Genomic DNA, 26240 nt, shown 5'->3' with positions numbered 1-26240 from the left:
GTGAACTAACTCTATTTCAAGGATTTCTGCAGTGTACTACATACTTTCTAGACTAGACACTTACATTTTATGGTTTTCCACTTGTTCTCACACAATTCTATGATATTCATTAGTATTTGCTCTGTATTACTACTGCTTTCTTGCAGGGTCCTATAATAGCCCTTCTGCTCTATTTGTGGGACTTCACCACATGTAGAAACAACTTTATACACTCTTCTCTGAACTTGAGTAGCTATATAAACTTGTCTTTCAACTGTTTTACAGTTGAATGCTACTTTTCATTGAATTCTGGTTGTTTCAAACACTGGTTTCATGTGAACTAACTCTATTTCAAGGATTTCTGCAGAGTACAACATCCTTTCTAGACTAGACACATTTTGATTTTTTTCCACTTGTTCTCACAGAATTCTATGACATTCATTAGTATTTGCTCTGAATTACTACTGATTTCTAGCTGTGTACTCTAATGGGCCTTCTGCTCTACTTGTTGGACTTCACCACATGTAGAAACAACTTTATACACTCTTCTCTGAACTTGAGAAGCTATATACACCTGTCTTTCAACTGTTTTACAGTTGAATGCTAATTTTCATTGTATTCTAGGGGTTTCAAACACTGGTTTCATGTGAACTAACTCTATTTCCAGGATTTCTGCAGTGTACAACATCCTTTCTAGACTAGACACTTACTCTTCTCTGCACTTGAGAAGCTATATACACTTGTCTTTCAACTGTTTTACAGTTGAAAACTACTTTTCAGTGACTTCTGGCGGTTTCAAACACTGGTTTCATGTGAAGTAACTATATTTCAAGGATTTCTGCAGTGTACAACATCCCGTCTAGACTAGACACTTACATTTTGATGGTTTTCCACGTGTTCTCACACAATTCTATGATATTCATTAGTATTTGCTCTGAATTACTACTGCTTTCTTGCAGTGTCCTTTAGTGGGACTTCTGCTCTACTTTTGGGACTTCACCACTTGTAGAAACAATTTTATACATTCTTCTCTGAATTAGAGAAGCTATATACACTTGTCTTTCAACTGTTTTACTGTTGAATACTACTTTTCAGTGAATTCTGATGGTTTCAAACACTGGTTTCATGTGAACTAACTCTATTTCAAGGATTTCCGCAGTGTACAACATCCTTTATAAACTAGACACTTACATTTTGATGGTTTTCCAATTGTTCTCACACAATTCTATGATATTCATTAGTATTTGCTCTGAAATACTACTGCTTTCTAGCTGTATCTTATAATCGGCCTTCTGCTCTATATGTGGTACTTCACCACATGTACAGACAACTTTATACACTGTTCTCTGAACTTGAGAAGCTATATACACTTGTTTGCCAACTGTTTTACAGTTGAATAGTACTTTTCAGTGACTTCTGGTGGTTTCAAACACTGGTTTCATGTGAACTAACTCTATTTCAAGGATTTCCACAGTGTACAACATCCTTTCTACACTAGACACTTACATTTTGATGGTTTACTACTTGTTCTCTAAAAAAATTCCCTGCCATTCATTAATATTTGCTCTGAATTACTACAGATTTCTAGCTGTGTCCTGTAATGAGCCCTCTGCTCTACTTTTGGGACTTCACCACATGTAGAAACAACTTCATACACTCTTCTCTGAACTTGAGAAGCTATATACACTTGTCCTTCAACTGTTTTACTGTTGAATACTACTTTTCAGTGAATTCTGATGGTTTCAAACACTGGTTTCATGTGAACTAACTCTATTTCAAGGATTTCTGCAGTGTACAACATCCTTTCTAGACTAGACACACTTTGATTATTTTCCACTGGTTCTCACACAATTCTATGATATTCATTAGTATTCGCTCTGAATTACTACTGATTTCTAGCTGTATCCTATAATGGGCCTTCTGCTCTACTTGTGGGACTTCACCACATGTAGAAACAACTTCATACACTCTTCTCTGAACTTGAGAAGCTATATACACTTGTCCTTCAACTGTTTTACTGTTGAATACTACTTTTCAGTGAATTCTGATGGTTTCAAACACTGGTTTCATGTGAACTAACTCTATTTCAAGGATTTCCTCAGTGTACAACATCCTTTCTAGACTAGACACACTTACATTTTGATTGTTTTCCACTTGTTCTCACACAATTCTATGATATTTATTAGTATTTGCTCTGAATTACTACTGATTTCTAGCTGTGTCCTATTTTGGGCTTTCTACTCTACTTGTTGGACTTCTCCACAAGTACAAACTACATAATACACTCTTCTCTGAGCTTGAGAATCTATATACACTTGTCTTTAAACTGTTTTACAGTTGAATACTATTATTCAGTGAATTCTGGTGGTTTCAAACACTGGTTTCATGTGAACTAACTCTATTTCAAGGATTTCTCCAGTGTACAACATCCTTTCTAGACTAGACACATTTTGATTTTTTTCCACTTGTTCTCACACAATTCTATGACATTCATTAGTATTTGCTCTGAATTACTACTGATTTCTAGCTGTGTACTCTAATGGGCCTTCTGCTCTACTTGTGGGACTTCACCACATGTAGAATCAACTTTATACACTCTTCTCTGAACTTGAGAAGCTATATACACTTGTTTCCCAAATGTTTTACAGTTGAATACTACTTTTTAGTTAATTCTGGTGGTTTCAAACACTGGTTTCATGTGAACTAACTCTATTTCAATGATTTCCGCAGTGTACAACATCCTTTCTAGACTAGACACTTACATTTTGATGGTTTTCTACTTATTCTGACACAATTCCATGCTATTCATTAATATTTGCTCTGAATTACTACAGATTTCTAGCTGTGTCCTGTAATGGACCCTCTGCTCTACTTGTGGGACTTCACCACATGTAAAAACAACTTCATACACTCTTCTCTGAACTTGAGAAGCTATATACACTTGTCTTTCAACTGTTTTACAGTTGAAAACTACTTTTCAGTGACTTCTGGTGGCTTCAAACACAGGTTTCATGTGAACTAACACTATTTCAAGGATTTCTGCAGTGTACAACATCCCTTCTAGACTAAACACTTACATTTTGATGGTTTTCCACTTGTTCTAACACAATTCTATGATATTCATTAGTATTTGCTCTGAATTACTACTGCTTTCTAGCTGTGTCCTATAATGGGACTTCTGCTCTACTTGTGGGACTTCACCACATGTAAAAACAACTTCATACACTCTTATCTGAACTTGAGAAGCTATATACACATGTCTTTCAACAGTTTTACAGTTGTATGCAAATTTTCATTGTATTCTAGGGGTTTCAAACACTGTTTTCATGTGAACTAACTCTATTTCCATGATTTCTGCAGTGTACTACATCCTTTCTAGAGTAGACACTTACATTTTGATGTCTTTTCCACCTGGTCTCTCACAATTCTGTGATAATCATTAGTATTTGCTCTGAATTACTACTGCTTTCTTGCAGTGTCCTATAATGGACGTTCTGCTCTACTTGTGGGACTTCACCACTTGTAGAAACAACTTTATACATTCTTGTCTGAATTAGAGAAGCTATATACACTTGTCCTTCAACTGTTTTCCTGTTGAATACTACTTTTCTGTGAATTCTGATGGTTTCAAACACTGGTTTCATGTGAACTAACTCTATTTCAAGGATTTCTGCAGTGTACAACATCCTTTCTAGCCTAGACCCTTACATTTTGATGTCTTTTCCACTTGGTCTCTCACAATTCTGTGATACTCATTAGTATTTGCTCTGAATTACTACTGCTTTCTTGCAGTGTCCTTTAATGGGCCTTCTGCTCTACTTGTGGGACTTCACCACTTGTAGAAACAAATTTACACATTCATCTCTGAATTATAGAAGCTATATACACTTGTCTTTCAACTGTTTTCCTGTTGAATACTACTTTTCAGTGAATTCTGATGGTTTCAAACACTGGTTTCATGTGAACTAACTCTATTCCAAGGATTTCTGCAGTGTACAACATCCTTTCTAGAATAGACACATTTTGATTTTTTCCCCTTGTTCTCACACAATTCTATGATATTCATTAGTATTTGCTCTGAATTACTACTGATTTCTAGCTGTGTCCTCTAATGGGCCTTCTGCTCTACTTATGGGACTTCACCACATGTAGAAACAACTTTATACACTCTTCTCTGAACTTGAGAAGCTATATACACTTGTCTTTCTACTGTTTTACAGTTGAATACTACTTTTCAGTGAATTCTGTTGTTTTCAAACACTGGTTTCATGTGAACTAACTCTATTTCAAGGATTTCTGCAGTATACAACATCCTTTCTAGACTAGACACTTACATTTTGATGTCTTTTTAACTTGGTCTCTCACAATTCTGTGATACTCATTAGTATTTGCTCTGAATTACTACTGCTTTCATGCAGTGCCCTATAATAGCCCTTCTGCTCTACTTGTGGGACTTCACCACATGTAAAAACAACTTCATACACTCTTATCTGAACTTGAGAAGCTATATACACTTGTCTTTCAACTGTTTTACAGTTGAATACTACTTTTCAGTGACTTCTGGTGGTTTCAAACACTGGTTTCATGTGAAGTAACTCTATTTCAAGGATTTCTGCAGTGTACAACATCCCTTCTAGACTAGACACTTACATTTTGATTGTTTTCCACTTGTTCTCACACAATTCTATGATATTCATTAGTATTTGCTCTGAATTACTACTGCTTTCTAGCTGTGTCCTATAATGGGCCTTCTGCTCTACTTGTGGGACTTCACCACATGTAAAAACGACTTCATACACTCTTATCTGAACTTGAGAAGCTATATACACTTGTCTCTCAACTGTTTTACAGTTGAATGCTACTTTTCAGTGGATTCTAGTCGGTGAATACACTGGATTCTTGTGAAATAACTCTATTTCAAGGATTTCAGCAGTGTACAACATGCTTTCTAGACTAGAGACTTCCATTTTGATGTCTTTTACACTTTTTCTCTCACTATTCTGTGATATTCATTAGTATTTGCTCTGAATTACTACTGATTTCTAGCTGTGTCCTCTAATGGGCCTTCTGCTCTACTTGTGGGAATTCACCACATGTAGAAACAACTTTATACACTCTTCTCTGAACTTGAGAACCTATATAGACTTGTCTTTCAACTGTTTTACAGTTGAAAACTTTCTTTTCTGTGACTTCTGGTGGTTTTAAACACTGGTTTCATGTGAACTAACTCTATTTCATGGATTTCTGCAGTGTACAACATCCCTTCTAGATTAGACACTTACATTTTGATGGTTTTCCACTTGTTCTCACACAATTCTGTGATACTCATTAGTATTTGCTCTGAATTAATACTGCTTCCTTTTTTAAAAAAATTCTTTATTGATTAAGGTGTCACATATTTGTCCTCATCCCCCCATTCCCATCCCACACCCCTCCACATGGATGCCCCAACCCCCTGTTGAACTTAACCATTGGTTAGGCTCATATGCATGCACACAAGACCTTTGGTTGATCTCGCCCCCCTCCCCCCACCCTCCCCTATCCTCCCTCTGAGGCCCGATAGTCCGATCGATGCCTCCTTGTTTCTGGTTCTTTTCTTGTTCATCATTCTATGTTGTTCATCATTTCCCCTAGATGAGCGAAATCATGTGTCACTAGAGATATAAGAATTGAATGTGAGACGAGCAATAATACTTATGCTAACAGGCAAATGAATCAGCCGGTAGTGAGTTTCTTTCTGGACCAATAGTTCTTTTGAGACCCAATATCAATGTCCACCAGTTCCTTATGAGTACATGTCGGCACTGACCCCTCAGCTCTGGATGTTGGAGAAATTGTGGTAATGCAGGTCCGACTCCCTCTGGTTTGGTCTCGGCCGGACCCAGGGGCACGGCTTCACCCGGATCCAGGGGCCCACGGCCTCACCCGGACACGGGACCCAGTCTCACCCGGATCCAGGTGCACACGGCCTCGAACAGACCCAGGATTAAGCTTCACCCGGACCCAGGGGCGCATGGCCTCACCCGGACACAGGGGCGCGTGGCTTCTCCCCGGCCCGGGACTCAGCCTCACCCGGATCCAGGGGCACACGGCCTCGCCCGGACCCGGGATCTAGCTTCCCCCGGACCCAGGGGCACGTGGCCTCACCCGGACCCAGGGACACGTGGCCTCTCCCAGACCCAGGGTCGCGGGACCTCACCCGGATCCAGGGGCCCACGGCCTCACGCGGACCTGGGACCCAGGCTCACCCGGATGCAGGGGCCCACGGCTTCACCCAGACACGGGACCCAGCCTCACCCGGATCCAGGGGCACATGGCCTCGCCCAGACCCAGGATTCAGCTTTACCTGGCCCCAGGGGCACATGGCCTCACCCGGACCCAGGGGTGCGTGGCCTCTCCTGGCCCTGGGACCCAGCCGCACCCAGATCCAGGGGCACACGGCCTCGTCCGGACCCGATATCTAGCTTCCCCCGGACCCAGGTGCATGTGGCATCACCCGGACCCAGGGGCGCGTGGCCTCTCCCAGACCCAGGGTCGCGTGGCCTCACCCAGATCCAGGGGCCCACGGCCTCACGAGGACCTGGGACCCAGGCTCACCCAGATGCAGGGGCCCACGGCTTCACCCGGACCCGGGACCCAGCCTCACCCGGATCCAGGGGCACACGGCCTCGCCCAGACCCAGGCTTCAATTTAACCTAGGTTAATATCTAAGAAAGTGTTTCAAACACTAGAAATACGTGAAAAAAGGGCCTTAATATCTGTCACACATTGTTTCCTGACAAGCAAATCATGTTCAAAGAACATAGAACCGAGTTGGATGCTGCTTACATTTATAATTAAGAGACAATGAGTTGGCGTTTTTGAAAGAGGCCCGGTTAGGCCATTAAACAGGAAGTGATGATGTCACCAAGGGGGAGGAGCCACGAGGGCAGGTTTAATTGCTACCAGGAGATAATGATTTAGCCGGGGGCCCAGCTGGGTGTGATGACGACATTGAAGTTAGTTCTGGTGTTAGGGTTAAAAAATTGGGGTTCTGGCTAAGGTTAGGGTTAGGATAAGGGTTCGGGCTAGGTAGGGTTAAGGCTCAGGATAGGGCTAGGTTTAGGCTTAGGGTTAGAGGGTTAGGGACAGGGTTATGGTCACAGTGTAGTAAGGTTGGGTATTCACGATGAATGAGCTTCAACCACTGGACAAATTGGAGTGTAGCACTGAGAATTTACAACTCCAGACTAGGGAAATATTTAGAAATGTGCTTCACACACTAGGAATACATATTGCAATAGACTGAAAATCTGAACAGCACAGTTTTGTCATTGGGAAATCTTGTTCAAACCGCTGAGAACCGAGTGTGACACCGTTTACATTTATTTTTCCCGTCAAAAGGAGTTGGCGTTTTCGGGAAAAGGAGTTGGTGAAACACTGAAAAATTCATTTTCCTAGAGCTATAGAATAGTATGAAAGTATTGAGAACACTATGAAATCAAAATGTTAGTTAGGCTAGGGTTCCAAGTAGTGTTTTAAAGTACCTTTAAAAAGCTGTTATGACACCAGTGTTAAAATGAAAGCTCTCAGAGCTCAAAACAACAGAACAGGGGGATGTCTCAGAGTGTCTCTAGAACTCTGGGAATACGTTTTAGAACACGAACATCTCTACTGAATTTTGAAATACTGAGAATTTGTATCCAAACGCTGAGATAAGTAGGATAGACATCCAAGGGGTAATGATGGTTAAAGTATGGTATATTTGTAAAAAACGCTGTTTCACAAAATTGGAATTCACAATGAAAAAGCTTGAGACACTGGAAGATAGAGACTCCAACTCGGGCAATTCACAATGAAAACCTAGGTTAATATCTAAGAAAGTGTTTCAAACACTAGAAATACGTGAATAAAGGGCCTTAATATCTGTTACACATTGTTTCCTGATAAGCAAATCGTGTTAAAAGAACATAGAACCCAGTTGGATGCTGTTTACATTTATAATTAAGAGACAATGAGTTGGCGTTTTTGAAAGAGGCCTGGTTAGGCCATTAAACAGGAAGTGATGACGTCACCAAGAGGGAGGGGCCATGGGGGCAGGTTTAATTGATCCCAGGAGATAATGATTTAGCCTGGGGCCCAGCTGGGTTTGATGACATCATTGAGGTTATTTCTAGTGTTAGGGTTAGAGAATTGGGGTTCTGGCTAGGGTTAGGGTTAGGATAAGGGTTCGGGCTAGGTAGGGTTCAGGCTCAAGTTAGGGCTAGGTTTAGGGTTAGGGTTAGAGGGTTAGGGACAGGGTTAAGGTCACGGTGTAGTAAGGTTGTGTATTCACAATGAATGAGCTTCAACCACTGGACGAATTGGTGTGTAGCACTGAGAATTTACAACTCCAGACTAGGGAAATATTTAGAAATGTGCTTCACACACTAGGAATACATATTCCAATAGACTGAATATCTGAACAGCACAATTTTGTCACTGGGAAATCTTGTTCAAACCGCTGAGAACGCAGTGTGACACTGTTAACATTTATTTTTCCCGTCAAAAGGAGTTGGCGTTTTCGGTAAAAGGAGTTGGTGAAACACTGAAAAATTCATTTTCCTAGAACTATAGAATAGTATGAAAGTATTGAGAACACTATGAAATCAAAATGTTAGTAGGCTAGGGTTCGAAGTAGTGGTTTTAAGTACCTTTAAAAAGCCGGTATGACACCCGTGTTAAAATGAAAACTCTCAGAGCTCAAAACAACAGAACAAGGGGATGTCTCAGAGTGTCTCTAGAACTTTTGGAATACGTTTTAGAACATGAACATCTCTACTGAATTTTGAAATACTAAGAATTTGTATCCAAAGCGCTGTGAAAAGTAGGGTAGACTTTCAAGTGGTAATAATGGTTAAAGTATGGTATATTTGTAAAAAAAACTCTGTTTCACCAATTTGGAATTCACAATGAAGGAGCTTGAGACACTGGCAGAGAGAGACTCCAACTCGGGCAATTCACAATGAAAACCTAGGTTAATAACTAAGACAGTGTTTCAAACACTAGAAATACGTGAATAAAGGACCTTAATATCTGTCACACATTGTTTCCTGACAAGCAAATCCTGTTCAAAGAAGATAGAACCGAGTTGGAAGCTATTTACATTTATAATTAAGAGACAATGAGTTGGCGTTTTTGAAAGAGGCCTGGTTAGGCCATTAAACAGGAAGTGATGACGTCACCAAGGGGGAGGGGCCAAGAGGGCAGGTTTAATTGATACCAGGAGATAATGATTTAGCCTGGGCCCCTGCTGGGAGTGATGACGTCATCGAGGATAGTTCTGGTGTTAGGGTTAGAGAATTGGGGTTCTGGCTAGGGTTAGGGATAAGATAAGGGTTCAGGCTAGATAGGGTTCAGGCTCAGGATAGGGCTAGGTTTAGGGTTAGGGTTAGAGGGTTAGGGAAAGGGTTTCAGTCACAGTGCTGTAAGGTTGGGTATTCACAATGAATGAGCTTCAACCACTGGACAAATTGGAGTGTAGCACTGAGAATTTACAACTCCAGACTAGGGAAATATTTAGAAATGTGCTTCACACACTAGGAATACATATTCCAATAGACTGAATATCTGAACAGCACAATTTTGTCACTGGGAAATCTTGTTAAAACCGCTGAGAACCGAGTGTGACACTGTTTACTTTTATTGTTCCTGTCAAAAGGAGTTGGCGTTTTCGGGAAAAGCAGTTGGTGAAACACTGAAAAATTCATTTTCCTAGAACTATAGAATAGTATGAAAGTATTGAGAACACTATGAAATGAAAATGTTAGTTAGGCTAGGGTTCCAAGTAGTGTTTTAAAGTACCTTTAAAAAGCCGGTATGACACCCGTGTTAAAATGAAAAGTCTCAGAGCTCAAAACAACAGAACAGGGGGATGTCTCAGAGTGTCTCTAGAACTCTTGGAATACGTTTTAGAAAACGAACATCTCTACTGAATTTTGAAATACTGAGAATTTGTATCCAAAGCGCTGTGAAAAGTAAGGTAGACTATCAAGTGGTAATAATGGTTAAAGTACTGGTATATTTGTAAAAAACGCTGTTTCAGCAAATTGGAACTCACAATGAAGGAGCTTGAGACACTGGAAGAGAGAGACTCCAACTCGGGCAATTCACAATGAAAACCTAGGTTAATAACTAAGACAGTGTTTCAAACACTAGAAATACGTGAATAAATGGCCTTAATATCTGTCACACATTGTTTCCTGACAAGCAAATCCTGTTCAAAGAAGATAGAACCGAGTTGGAAGCTATTTACATTTATAATTAAGAGACAATGAGTTGGCATTTTTGAAAGAGGCCTGTTTAGGCCATTAAACAGGAAGTGATGACGTCACCAAGGGGGAGGGGCCAAGAGGGCAGGTTTAATTGATCCCAGGAGATAATGATTTAGCCTGGGGCCCTGCTGGGAGTGATGACGTCATCGAGGATAGTTCTGTTGTTAGGGTTAGAGAATTGGGGTTCTGGCTAGGGTTAGGGTTAAGATAAGGGTTCGGGCTAGATAGGGTTCAGGCTCAGGATAGGGCTAGGTTTAGGGTTAGGGTTAGAGGGTTAGGGACAGGGTTAAGGTCAAGGTGCTGTAAGGTTGGGTATTCACAATGAATGAGCTTCAACCACTGGACAAATTTGAGTGTATTACTGAGAATTTACAACTCCAGACTAGGGAAATATTTAGAAACTAGAGGCCCAGTGCATGATTGAATCATGCACGTTAGGGTCCCGATGGACTCACCATCATGTATCCCAGCAGGCCAGGCGGCACCTCCACCTCCTCGCCCCTCAGACTGCGGCCCCGAAACGACACTTCGAGTCCATCGGGACCCTGACGGATGTCCGGGGTGAAAAAGCGCCCCACAGGTGCGGGCCGGTTAACCCGGACTTCACAGGGCAGGAGGTGCAGCGTGTGCACAGAGCGACGGGGCGTAGGTGGATGCGGTGCTTCTCCATGTCTTCCTCGTCGCTGCTCTCCATCCTCTACCGGGTTTCCGTGGCTCGCTGACTGAGACCAGAGCTCGCTCCCCCACTTTTGATGATCCATGGCCGCTGAGGGGGTCTCCCCTGCTGTTGAGAGGCACAGAGGGTGGGACCCCCTCAGCGGCCTGGATCTGGCCGTTGAGAGGCGCAGGGGGCGGGAGTCCCGCCCCCTGTACCTCTCCACAGCAGCGTAGCCCTGCTCAGTGGCAGCGGATCCGTGCCTCTCAATGGCCGGATAGGCCACCCTGAGTCCCGCCCCCCATCCTCCGCCGCCCAATCGTGGGCGTAGCGGAGTGATGGTAATTTACATGGTACGCTATTATTAGATAGGATGTGCTTCACACAATAGGAATACATATTCCAATAGACTGTATATCTGAACAGCACAATTTTGTCACTGGGAAATCTTGTTCAAACCGCTGAGAACCGAGTGTGACACTGTTTACATTTATTGTTCCCGTCAAAAGGAGTTGGCGTTTTCGGGAAAAGGAGTTGGTGAAACACTGAAAAATTCATTTTCCTAGAACTATAGAATAGTATGAAAGTATTGAGAACACTATGAAATCAAAATGTTAGTTAGGCTAGGGTTCCAAGTAGTGTTTTAAAGTACCTTTAAAAAGCCGGTATGACACCCGTGTTAAAATGAAAAGTCTCAGAGCTCAAAACAACAGAACAGGGGGATGTCTCAGAGTGTCTCTAGAACTCTTGGAATACGTTTTAGAAAACGAACATCTCTACTGAATTTTGAAATACTGAGAATTTGTATCCAAAGCACTGTGAAAAGTAGGGTAGACTTTCAAGTGGTAATAATGGTTAAAGTATGGTATATTTGTAAAAAACGCTGTTTCACCAAATTGGAATTCACAATGAAGGAGCTTGAGACACTGGAAGACAGAGACTCCAACTCGGGCAATTCACAATGAAAACCTAGGTTAATCTCTAAGAAAGTGTTTCAAACACTAGAAATACGTGAATAAAGGGCCTTAATATCTGACACACATTGTTTCCTGACAAGCAAATCGTGTTCAAAGAACATAGAACCCAGTTGGATGCTATTTACATTGGTAATTAAGAGACAATGAGTTGGCGTTTTGAAACAGGCCTGGTTAGGCCATTAAACAGGAAGTGATGACGTCACCAAGGGGGAGGGGCCATGAGGGCAGGTTTAATTGATCCCAGGAGATAATGATTTAGCAGGGGGCGCAGCTAGGAGTGATGACGTCATCGAGGTTAGTTCTGGTGTTAGGGTTAGAGAATTGGGGTTCTGGCTAGGGTTAGGGTTAGGATAAGGGTTCGGGCTAGGTAGGGTTCAGGCTCAGGTTAGGGCTAGGTTTAGCGTTAGGGTTAGAGGGTTAGGGACAGGGTTAACGTCACGGCGCAGTAAGGTTGGGTATTCACAATGAATGAGCTTCAACCACTGGACAAATTGGAGCGTAGCACTGTTATAGTAATAGTGATAAGAATAATATAGAATAAGTATCAAAATGTGGAATTACAGTGTGATATTAAAATATGATGTTAAAAAATATTGAATGTAATGTAAATAGGTTGATTAAACACCCCTGAGTGGCCTGTATGTAGAAAAAAAAAAGTAAAGTGATCTGTTCCCCATATGTAAAACCAGATATGCAAGGCTCCTGGGACCCGCTGATAAGACACACTGAAGACGCCCATCTAGGCACATAAAAAGAGGAAGCACCAGAGGAAGATTAGAGAGGCCTGCTCTGCTCCTCCACAGAAGGTCACTCTCCACCCCCCTTTCTGCATCTGCCCAAGCTCTGCCGTGGACCGTGAGTCCAAACAATGAGCCGGAAAGTGAGGCCTCAAGCAAGACGCCGAGCCGCAGCTGCAATGTGCAATGTCCAGTGTGTGTGTCTGTTGGCGCGGATCCCCGGGTGGCCTGCCGAGGTCTGGAAACCACCAGGACTCTGGTAAATAAACCGTGTGTGATTCTTGCATTGCATGTCTGTCTCCTGTGTAATTTATGCTCGGTCAATATTTAGTAAGTACCTTGGGTTGTACGGGTCAGTTTAGAGACTGGCTGAGGCACCCTTGGTCACCTGTGCTTAGGTCCCTGAAGGAGAAATTGGGACAACTGGCGTAGTCGGCAGTTGCTAAATTAAAATTGGACATTAAGGGGGTAAGTGAAACCAAATTTCCTAAATTAATTTTTCTATATTGCTCCGGGCACAGCGGAGATCAATTTGAATAAGAGAGAAAAGGGGAAGCTTCTAGCCAAATCTGACGTCAAGTGTTGGGCCTGCTAAGAGCAGATAATGTCGTCCACCCAAACCCGAAAGTAATCAGGCATAGAGAACCGATCGGTGTCACTTCTGAAAAACCTTGAGCTTGCTTCACACTAAAAGTTGTCCACCGTAAGGGCACGCCCAGGAGAGGCTGACTCCCAAAGGCAAACGCCGGAGGGTCCTAGCAGTTTCTCTGCCCAAGCGGAGCCGTGCAGAAGGGTTATATCTGCCAACCGTTTACGCAAGCAAGTGGCTGTGGAGGCAGCCAAGAGGAAGGACACGCAAAAGGGGAAACTAGGCTTGAGAAATCGGTGGAGGGACCCAAGTTGGCGGATTATACCAACCGACAGCTTACGTAGGCAGCACAACCGTGGCATAAACGGGACGGAGGAATTGTGGCTGGAAGGAATAATTCTCTCATTGCAAATTACGGAAAGAAAGAGGAATATATATATAAATATAGATTTTATAAATGAATGGCAGAGCATAAATTACAAAACAGGATCCTGAATTTCTTAAGAAAGGCTCACAATTCTCTCTTTCTTTGCAATATATACCTGACTGAAGTCCAGAGGGAAACTTCCCCTTGTGCCATCTATCCCTTTGGGAGAGCAGGTCCTAAAATAATAATTTGTCTGGACTGCCTTCAAGATAGGAAGGAAGATTAAAATGGAATAACTCAGAAGCTTCTAGCAGAAACTAAGGAGGAATAAAGAACGACTAGCTAACATACCGGCCGAAAGTAAATGGTGCACCCTAGAGGACAGCCTCAGGGAGAAATGCAAGGTCAGATACACTCCCAGATTGGGAGAGAAAGTAATCAATAACCCTGATACATTAATACCAGTAATTCAAAGGGCTTCACCTGAAGAGGTGATCCCAATACTTCTACATACAATTCATAATCTTCAGGAAGATAATGATAAAGGCAAAAGATTAGCACAAAAGGTGATAGGACAATATTCTAGCAAGCCAGCCATAGTAAGAAAAAAGGTGGTGAGGAAGGAAGGAACAGAAGGTGAAGGAGAGACAGTAGAATTTTCCTCCTTCACCACACAAGAAATGAATTAACTTAGAGGCCTATTAATAAAGGGAGAACTGACAGGCATTGATTGGTTGCTACATCTGTATGAGAAGAGAGGCCATACCGTTATGATCAGTGCAGATGAATTATCACAAGTAATTGATGCAATAGAACACCCAAAACTAAGAGAACAACTACTAAAAGACATAGAACAGCAAGGAAGACAGGCACTGGCGTCTATATGGCACTGGGTGTCTAAGGCTTGGAAAAAGTCTTTTCCCCATATAGATTTCTCCTCATCACAATTTTCAAAACCATGGAATAATATAGGCCAGCTCCAACATCAATTGAGGAAATTAACTATCCTTAATGGAATATACCATGGAGATAATCCCTGGGAAGCCACTAATGTGGATGGCATCATAAGCTGTCTAATTAAAAATGCACGCGAGGGATATAAAATACAAATGCAAAATTTATTAGCAGGGTCAAGAACCCCAAATGAGATTAAGGAAAAAATCACCCTCCATCAGGACATGATTACAGATAAAAAATTCACCTTTGTAGCAAAGGAGGAGAGAACACAAAATTACTCTTTAAAAAATAAATAAATAAATAAATAAATAAATAATAAAATAAAATAAAATAAGGAAGGAAATAAGGGGACCCCAGAATATGTATAGAAATAATAATAATTTCCAGAACAAGGGAAGAAATTGGACACAACCAAAGCCATGCCTAGCACAGCAAAAACCTTACTGGAAGGTGAATAACCCTTTCTTTAAAAGGGGACCCCCACAAAACCCATTTACAAAAAATCAATCTGGAAATTCATTCAATAAAACCAATCCAGAAACCCCTTCCCCACTTACCAATCTAAGAATAACCCATTTCAACAACAACCCAGAAATAATCCATTCAGACAACAGGGAAACTACCAAGGCCCCCGCCCCCAATGGAAGGGCAACCAAGAGGGCATAAGAAGAAACTAACCTCTCTTGCTCTAGCAGACGAGTTTTATAGGGAAAATGATAAGAGGCCATATATTACTTTGAATATAAAACCCTAAGATGATTTAATCTTACCTAAAACATTTTTAATATACACTGGATCCCAAATCTCTTTAATGGCCATAGATAATATACCCACAAAATCCTGTGAAAACACAGGATTTCTATTGAAAGAATCACAGGAAATATTATTAAGGCAAATCCAATACACTGTAAAATACTGTACAGAAATAGACAGATTAAAGAATACATTGGGATTCTACAGGAAGAACAGTACCAAATAAGGTCATCAATAAATTAGACTCACTTAAAAGCCCCACATCAAAAAAGGAAGCACAACAAGTTGTGGGATTATTTATGTTTTGGAAACAACACATACCATATCTGTCAGACATAGCAAAACCTATATACAAAGTAACTAGAAAAGCAGTAAACTTCCAATGGAATAAAGAACAGAAAGAAGCTTTCCAACAATTAAAACACTACATCCACCTCTTTTCTCAACTACAAAATATACAACCAGGTGACAAGGTAGTTCTAGATATTGCTTTTATATCAGAACATGGTAATTGGGGACTATATAAAAAAGGGAAAGATGACCATAAGCTAATGCCAGTAGGATTCTGGTCCAAGAAATTTCCATACTCTCATTTTAAATACTCATATTTTGAGAAATTGATTTGGACTTTATATGCAGCACTGCTACACACAGAACCTCTGACAGGACAACAGCCAATAACAGTCAGGAGCACCCTGCCTCTTAAGGCATGGTTAAATATGTCAGCGGAAGAGTTGGCAGGTAACCAAATTGAAGAAAAGGTACTCGCGTGGAAGTGGTACATAAACACGCGTTGTATCAGCTGCTCCGGAGAACCAGCCCTCCTCACCGAGGAGGTAAACAAACTTGAGGTGGAGCCACCCACCTGTGCCAACAAGTTTGAACCTATAGAGACATCTATAGGTGTACAGGGGCCAAAATACACCCCTGTCTTTAAAAATGCCTGGTTTACAGACGGATCAGCCCCCGTATCCGGTGACCGCAACACCTGGAGGGCAGCAGCCTTCATTCCCGCGACACAACAAGCTCTGACTGTGTCTGGTGAGTCCAATTCTGCACAACATGCAGAACTTATAGCCGCATATATGGCTATACAGGAAGCAGTGCGGACACAAAAACAAAATATATATATTTACAGACTCTTGGGCAGTATATAATGGCATTATATTATGGTCAGGAAAATGGAAACAAACTAATTGGCAAATTAATGGCAAAGATTTATGGTCTAGAGAATATTGGGAAGAGATATATATTTTATCACAAAAGATAAAAATATATGTAACACATGTCAATGCACATGCTAGTGACAGCTCTAAAACAACACTATACAACAAAATAGTAGATCAACTAGCAAAAGGACTAACACCAGGAAATAACCTCACTATCACTGACAAATCTAAATCTTTAGCAATAACATTAGCATTAAAAAAGGAAGATAACAATTCTTACTCCTTGCCACCAATTCCATCAATTAAATTAAAAAAGGAAGATGGAAAATACAAAATACAACCTCCAGAATTAGAAATGAAATTGACCATACCATTTATCACACAAATACATCAAACATTAGGACACATAGGACAATCAGCACTTATAAACTGGTTTCTAAAAAGAAACATAAAAGCCCCAATCAGAGACATTAAATCAGCCATAAATGCATGCACTGTTTGCAAAGGAACACACATGTTCCGCACACTTCAGCCACCTAGAATGAATAAACCATATATACCCAACCAACTCTTACAGATAGATTTTATTGGACCTTTAAAAGTACCATATTCACAAAAATATGCATGCACATTAGTGGATGTAAATACAGGAATCCTTGCTGCCACAGCATCGTCACATCCAGATGCAAATACAACATTACGCTCCCTAAATACCTGGATGATGCATTTTGGCCCGCCACAAATCATAGATCAAGGATCACACTTTACTGCCACATCTGTACAAAAGTTGGCAGCAGAATATGACATAGATTGGAACTTTCACTTATCATACAACCCAACAGCAGCAGGAACAATTGAAAGGCACAATGGACTCCTCAAACATAAAATGCAAACATTATTGATGGATAATAAATATCCATCTTTACAAGTTCTTTTAAATAAAGCATGCCTTTTATTGAATTCTAGACCTAGACAGAACAGACCCTCCCCCCTAGAACAACTATATCTTCCACACATTGAAAATATCAATGAATACCAATTCATCCCTCCACCTAGAACAAATAGGAAAATTCCTTACAAAATCTTAACAAAAAACTCTAAAGATAACTCCTTGTCCTTGCAGGAAATCATAGCTGACAGCGGAGCCTCACTTTACTGGACAGTAAATGATAAGGGAGAACTACAACAAACCAAAATCCAAAACACACAACCAAGATTTTAAATGAACATTATATTATTTATTTATTGTCTTATCTCAGCCATAATCACTCTTACACTCCTCCTGCCACTCATATCATACATTGAACAGAATGTACACAAGAATATTTGCCAGGAGAAACAGCTGTACGTTTTCATGCTCTACTCAGAGACTATATTGCCATAGGAGAACAAGCAATCTATTCTGCTTACAGATACCCAAGCTCACTTCCACCATTAACAACCCCAAATGAATTATTCAATATAATTTGCATATGAGACTTAAATGCAGAATATTTGACACCACCTTGGAACTATATCCCTGCAATCTCTCAGAGAGAACTTGAAGACAGAGAAAGATGGGAACATATGATGGAACTAGATGGCCCAGAGGAATTTTCCACTGGACATTGATTTTACTCTTTACTAATATTCTTGTTAATGATGTTATTTCTAGTGCTTCTAGCACTACAACTACTTTTAGTACTTCTACTAATGCTGATATTACTCCTGAAGTGCCTGCTACTGCTTTACCTATTACTACTTTTCCTACTACTATTACTACTACTAATACTGGCAAGCCAGATACCATAAAACCAGCTATAGCCCATAAATTATCCATACAACTAACTAAACCAAACAAACATTATGTTTTCCACCACCCAGTCACACTTACAGCAAATAACTCAATCTTTTCACTAACTATAGGTGATTTTTCTTTCAATACTTCTTTACAATATTACTCCACATACAAGATGTGTCCATCATATTACCACCCAGATTTTTGCCAACTTAAAATGTTGAATTATGTACAAAATTCTATGAGAACATATGGTCACACTCAATTGAAAGAATGCATTTCCCAACAATGGTTTCAGGACTCTCTGTCTCTGAGATCAGTTTCCATTATAGATGTCCAATCAAGAGATCCTCCCACAACAACTTATCATATAACTACTGATACCCTTATAACTCTCAATTCCAAATTTATAAACATAGTTCAAAATGTAGATCCATATTTAAATATAGAAAATAATTCATGCATTCAGAGAGCACTAATTAATGTAGTTCCATTTCAAGAACATCTCATGCATTTTTGGTATACAGGAGAACTAGGAGATGAATTTGAGGATTATGATGAATATGATAAATATGAGGAGATGATGAACACAACAGAGGCATCCATACCTACACTCACAACAGAAACACCCATATCAACCTATTTTAACAGACAACCATTCTTTTCACCACCCACCACAAACCCAACCCTACCAGAAGGCTTTCCTATCTCACCATATTATAACATGACACACATTGTAAAAGAAAATGACATAACTTATTATCAATATTATTTAACAGGCTTTCCAAATTTTCCAACATTTGGCAACTTTTAATGTAGGCATTAAATGTCACATGTCAAAGTCTGAATATGGCCCTGTGATGATAACCTTTTTAACTGATGCCATCACACCAGAAGAATATTTAGCTCATGATAACAACTACTGGCCATTTAGACACATACCTCAGATGATGATAGACCTCATTAGTCCTGTCAATTTTGACTCTGGTGAAACTATGCATAAACTTTGGAATTCACCTATGTTTGGCACCATATATCAAATTTGCTTTCCAGCAGCTATATCTAATAATTCCCTTCATATTAATACCACTGGGACAAACTTTACTCATTTTTATACCAAACTAGAACCAGCTATATATTGTGTTGACCCCAACAAGAAATTGGCCAAATCTGTTCTAAATCTATTACAAAGACTAACCCCCAATATGCTATATCCAAATTCTTACAAACTAAGATCACAGCAATTTCTAGGATTCTGGAATATAAATTATACCACCCTTTACTACCCAGATATAATTACACATACCTTTACAGAAATCCCACAAGGAGAACAATTTGTCATGAATTCAACCCACATTTGTTCTAATACCATAGCCATTGGTAAAATTAACCCATCAATTATGCCCTCCTATAACTGCTCTATATTATCCACAAAAAATGACAATGTCTATAACGGATTGGTTGCAGTCTAAATGATACATACTAGAACAAGCTAATTCCTTAGCAAATTTAACTATGTTTTTCTCTAACTACACACAGAATTTTTTTCCTTTATTCATGTTTAATTCCTCTACAACATCATATCTATTAGATTGCTCCCCAAGTGTCACAGAAATGCTCACCTATGCAATTATTCCTAAACATGATCAACAAGCACGACAACCTACATTTTTAAACCACCCATACTCATATGGACCATTCCCCATTATAAGCTATAGAAATTTTACATTTAGCTACACCTCTACAAACATTCTTTCAAATCTTACCACAGGCCAACAACACCAAACAACCTATACAGTTCTTTATCCCAACTCAACATTAAGACCTACGCCTATACCACTAAATCACTCACATTTTGCTTGCAGAGGATATGACCCACTCATTAGTTTACATTATAATATTTCTTATGGACTAAAACCTACTTCTTGGTTTACAACCTTTGGAGCCTATATTAATCACTCAAAAGCAAAACGTATAGCTGGATCCTTCACTGCTGGTTTTCAATCATATATGCTACATTACTTAGACGGCGAATGGAAAAAATTATTCCTCCACCACCATTCACCCATGACTAATCATTCTCTTCTACTCTTCACTGATTTCTACTATATACCTAATATTGCTGATAAATGTTATAATAACCTATTAGAACCATGCAAAGAGGTTGCTACAATTCTACGACATGCTTAAGAACCTTACATTTCTCACCTGTCTATTCTTATGGCATTACAAAACCTGCACCTAAACTTCTTGAGGCCCAATCAGTAATTACACAAATCAATAACCCAGGTAGACTAATTTTCCAACCACAGATTCAGAGAACTACCATATACTTCTCACCAGATGATTTTCTAGCCTCCTCATTAGTCAAAGCTTGTGCAGATGTAGAACCCCCAATTCCAATCAGAAATGCACCATTCCCTCAAAAATTTAGACAACATTCAGGAAGGAAACTCTTACAACTAGACGCAGCTTCCTTTGCATTGGCATCAATCGCAGCATCTGTATCTATAGCATATTCAGTTAAAATTAATCAATTAACTAATGCTTTAAATAAATACTTCCACCATACAACCGAATTTGAAACTAAAACATTAGAACTCATCTCTAAATCATTTGACAGTGCCTATCAACTGGCAGCACAAACCCATCAGCAAGTTATGCTCTTATCAGACATAGTTAAGGAACAGGATCACTATATGCACACATTACATCAAGACATAGAGGACATTAATCAAAGATTCCAAAAATACCAATTTAGACAACAATGTCAACTTATACAAAATTCCCTAACACAAGCCCAAGGAGACCTTTTGTCTCTCATTGTCAGGGGACAAGGACTGAACCCATTGTGGAATGATGCAATAGCTGCAATTGACTTTACAAAACCTATAGGATGCTCCTACTCAGACTGTGAACTTTCAATACTCACAGCAGTAGGAGGAGAAAACTTAGTGGCATATCCTACATTGAATATACCAATACACATGAACAATAATGAATATGCAATGCCTAATGGAGACATGCTATATGTGGAACCTTATTTCTTCTTAAAATCTTCACTAATACAATTCACTCCAAATATCTTCATTGCATTCCAACCACTATCTGTAGATACATTTCCTGTATCACTTCTTCCACATGACCCAAGACCACTCATGTATAATATAGGCAGACACAACTTTGTCGCCTGCTTTACAAATATCTCTGTATATGATCACACAATAAGGAAGAATGTGAACAACTCCTTCCCTAATTCTTGTCACTTAATCACTAATGCTATGAACATCACCTTTAATAATAAAATATATTATTCATTCTTTGACACCAAAACCTCTCTATACTTCTCACCCTCTTTACCCTTATACCAACGCTTGCAAGAAAAACATTATACTGCACCTCCTACTCTTAATGAATCTTTTAACAAGCTTAGCTCTTTAGAACCCCTTGTAAAAGATACTATGAAGACCTTGAAGTCACAAGCTGAACAACTACATCACTTAGCCTACATCCCAAACGCCGAAACCATCACAACCTTGGAAGACTTGAAAAAACTACACCGTAATTGCAAGACAGCGGACACTCTCCTATCCTTATGGAGGACCGTCCCCTGCACTCCTGATTGGAATTTCATCAACCCCATCGCATGGATTCAGCATGGACTCTCTTCATTTGAAGCTACATGGACTTTAATTAAGGAGATATTATTTGCATTGGCTATTATTTTCCTCTTTTGTTTATTTGTTAAGATTGCTAAAATCATTATATGCCTTATCCCCAATAAAATAAAAAATAATTGATTCCCTTAGGGTAAACCCTTCAGGAATCACCGGGTGGAATGTTATAGTAATAGTGATAAGAATAATATAGAATAAGTATCAAAATGTGGAATTGCAGTGTGATATTAAAATATGATGTTAAAAAGTATTGAATGTAATGAAAACAGGTTGATTAAACACCCCTGAGTGGCCTGTATGTAGAAAAAAAAGTAAAGTGATCTGTTCCCCATATGTAAAACCAGATATGCAAGGCTCCTGGCACCCGCTGATAAGACAAACACTGAAGAAGCCCATCTAGGCACATAAAAAGAGGAAGCACCAGAGGAAGATCAGAGAGGCCTGCTCTGCTCCTCCACAGACAGTCACTCTCCACCCCCCTTTCTGCATCTGCCCAAGCTCTGCCGTGGACCATGAGTCCAAACAATGAGCCGGAAAGTGAGGCCTCAAGCAAGACTCTGAGACGCAGCTGCAACGTCCAACGTCCAGTGTGTGTGTCTGTCGGCGCGGATCCCCGGGTGGCCTGCCGAGGTCTGGAAATCACCAGGACTCTGGTAAATAAACCGTGTATGATTCGAGCATTGCATGTCTGTCTCCTGTGTAATTTATGCTCGGTCAATATTAAGTAAGTACCTTGGGTCGTACATGTCAGTTTAGAGACAGGCTGAGGCAACCTTGGTCACCTGTGCTTACATCCCTGAGTGATTGGGACAAGCACTGAGAATTTACAACTCCAGACTAGGGAAATATTTAGAAATGTGCTTCACACACTAGGAATACATATTCCAATAGACTGAATATCTGAACAGCACAATTTTGTCACTGGGAAATCTTGTTCAAACCGCTGAGAACCGAGTGTGACACTGTTTACATTTATTTTTCCCATCTAAAGGAATTGGCGTTTTCGGGAAAAGGAGTTGGTGAAACACTGAAAAATTCATTTTCCTAGAACTATAGAATAGTATGAAAGTATTGAGAACACTATGAAATCAAAATGTTAGTTAGGCTAGGGTTCCAAGTAGTGTTTTAAAGTACCTTTAAAAAGCCGGTATGACACCCCTGTTAAAATGAATACTCTCAGAGCTCAATACAACAGAACAGGGGGATATCTCAGAGTGTCTCTAGAACTCTTGGAATACGTTTTAGAACACGAACATCTCTACTGAATTTTGAAATACTGAGAATTTGTATCTAAAGCGCTGTGAAAAGTAGGGTAGACTTTTAAGTGGTAATAATGGTTAAAGTACTGGTATATTTGTAAAAAACTCTGTTTCAGCAAATTGGAATTCACAATGAAGGAGCTTGAGACACTGGAAGAGAGATACTCCAACTCGGGCAATTCAAAATGAAAACCTAGGTTAATATCTAAGAAAGTGTTTCAAACACTACGAATACGTGAATAAAGGGCCTTAATATCTGTAACACATTGTTTCCTGACAAGGAAATCCTGTTCAAAGAACATAGAACCGAGTTGGATACTGGTTACATTTATTATTCCGGGACAATGAGTTGGCGATTTTGAAAGAAGCCTTGTTAGGCCATTAAACCGGATGTGATGACGTCACCAAGGGGGAGGGGCCACGTGGGCAGGCTTAATTGATCCCAGGTGATAATGATTTGGCCAGGGGACCAGCTGGGAGTGATGACGTCATCGAGATTAGTTCTGGTATTAGGGTTAGAGAATTGGGGCTCTGTTCATGGTTAGGGTTAGGATAAGGTTTTGGGCTAGGTAGCGTTCAGGCTCAGGTGTGGGCTAGGTTTAGGGTTTGGGTTAGAGTGATAGGGACAGGGTTACGGTCACAGTGTAGTAATGTTGGCTATTCACAATGAATGAGCTTCAATCACTGGACAATTTGGTGTGTAGCACTCAGAACTTACGACTCCAGACTAGGGAAATATTTAGAAATGTGCTTCACACAATAGGAATACATATTCCAATAGACTGAATATCTGAACAGCACAATTTTGTCACTGGGAAATCTTGTTCAAACAGCTGAGAACCGAGTGTGACACTGTTTACATTTATTTTTCCCGTCAAAAGGAGTTGGCGTTTTCCGGAAACAGGTTTTGGTGAAACACTGAAAAACTCATTTTTCTAGAGCTATCGAACAGTATGAAAGTATTGAGAACACTATGAATTAAAAATGTTAGTTAGGCTAGGGTTCCAAGTAATGTTTAACTGTGCCTATAAAAAGCCGGTATGACACCCGAGTTAAAATGAAAAGTCTCATTGCTCAAAACAACAGACCAGGGGAATGGCAGAGTGTCTCTAGAACTCCTGGAATACGTTTCAGAACCCGAACATCTCTACTGAATTTTGAAATACTGAGAATTTGTATCCAAAGCGCTGTGAAAGGTAGGATAGACTGTCAAGTGGTAATAATGTTGAAAGTGCTGGTATCTTTGTAAAAAAGGTTGTTTTACCAAATTAGAATTCACAATGAAAAAGCTTGAGACACTGGAAGAGAGAGACTCCAACTCGGGAAATTCACAATGACAACCTAGGTTAATATCTAAGAAAGTGCTTCAAACACTAGGAATACGTGAATAAAGGTCCTTAATACCTGTAACACATTGTTTCCTGACAAGGAAATCGTGTTCAAAGAACATAGAACCGAATTGGATACTGGTTACATTTATTATTCCAGGACAATGAGTTGGCGATTTTGAAAGAAGCCTGGTTAGGCCATTAAACCGGATGTGATGACGTCACCAAGGGGGAGGGGCCACGTGGGCAGGCTTAATTGATCCAAGGTGATAATGATTTGGCCAGGGGACCAGCTGGGAGTGATGACGTCACCGAGATTAGTTCTGGTATTAGGGTTAGAGAATTGGGGCTCTGTTCATGGTTAGGGTTAGGATAAGGTTTTGGGCTAGGTAGCGTTCAGGCTCAGGTGTGGGCTAGGTTTAGGGTTTGGGTTAGAGTGATAGGGACAGGGTTATGGTCACAGTGTAGTAATGTTGGCTATTCACAATGAATGAGCTTCAATCACTCGACAATTTGGTGTGTAGAACTCAGAACTTACGACTCCAGACTAGGGAAATATATAGAAATGTGCTTCACACAATAGGAATACATATTCCAATAGACTGAATATCTGAACAGCACAATTTTGTCACTGGGAAATCTTGTTCAAACAGCTGAGAAGCGAGTGTGACACTGTTTACATTTATTTTTCCCGTCAAAAGGAGTTGGCGTTTTCGGGAAAAGGTTTTGGTGAAACACTGAAAAACTCATTTTCCTAGAGCTATTGAACAGTATGAAAGTATTGAGAACACTATGAAATAAAAATGTTAGTTAGGCTAGGGTTCCAAGTAATGTTTTACTGTGCCTTTAAAAAGCCGGTATGAAACCCGTGTTAAAATGAAAAGTCTCATTGCTCAAAACAACAGACCAGGGAAATGGCAGAGTGTCTCTAGAACTCCTGGAATACGTTTCAGAACCCGAACATCTCTACAGAATTTTAAAATACTGAGTATTTGTATCCAAAGCGCTGTGAAAGGTAGGATAGACTGTCAAGTGGTAATAATGTTGAAAGTGCTGGTATATTTGTAAAAATGGTTGTTTTACCAAATTAGAATTCACAATGAAAAAGTTTGAGACACTGAAAGAGAGAGACTCCAACTAGGGAAATTCACAATGATAACCTAAGTTAATATCTAAGAAAGTGCTTCAAACACTAGGAATACGTGAATAAAGGGCCTTAATATCTGTAACACATTGTTTCCTGATAAGGAAATCGTGTTCAAAGAACATAGAACCCAGTTGGATACTGGTTACATTCATTATTCCTGGACAATGAGTTGGCGATTTTGAAAGAAGCCTGTGTAGGCCATTAAACCGGATGTGATGACATCACCAAGGGGGAGGGGCCACGTGGGCAAGCTTAATTGATCCCAGGTGATAATGATTTGGCCAGGGGACCAGCTGGGAATGATGACGTCATCAAGTTTAGTTCTGGTATTAGGGTTAGAGAATTGGGGCTCTGTTCATGGTTAGGGTTAGGATAAGGTTTTGGGCTAGGTAGGGTTCAGGCTCAGGTGTGGGCTAGGTTTAGGGTTTGGGTTAGAGGGTTAGGGACAGGGTTACGGTCACAGTGTAGTAATGTTGGCTATTCACAATGAATGAGCTTCAATCAATGGACAATTTGGTGTGTAGCACTCACAACTTACGACTCCAGACTAGGGAAATATATAGAAATGTGCTTCACA

Source organism: Cnephaeus nilssonii, assembly GCF_951640355.1.
Source record: "Cnephaeus nilssonii genome assembly, chromosome: 22".
NCBI lineage: Eukaryota > Metazoa > Chordata > Mammalia > Chiroptera > Vespertilionidae > Cnephaeus > Cnephaeus nilssonii.
The sequence above is the reverse complement of the archived record's forward strand: the minus strand, read 5'-3'. Positions refer to the sequence as shown.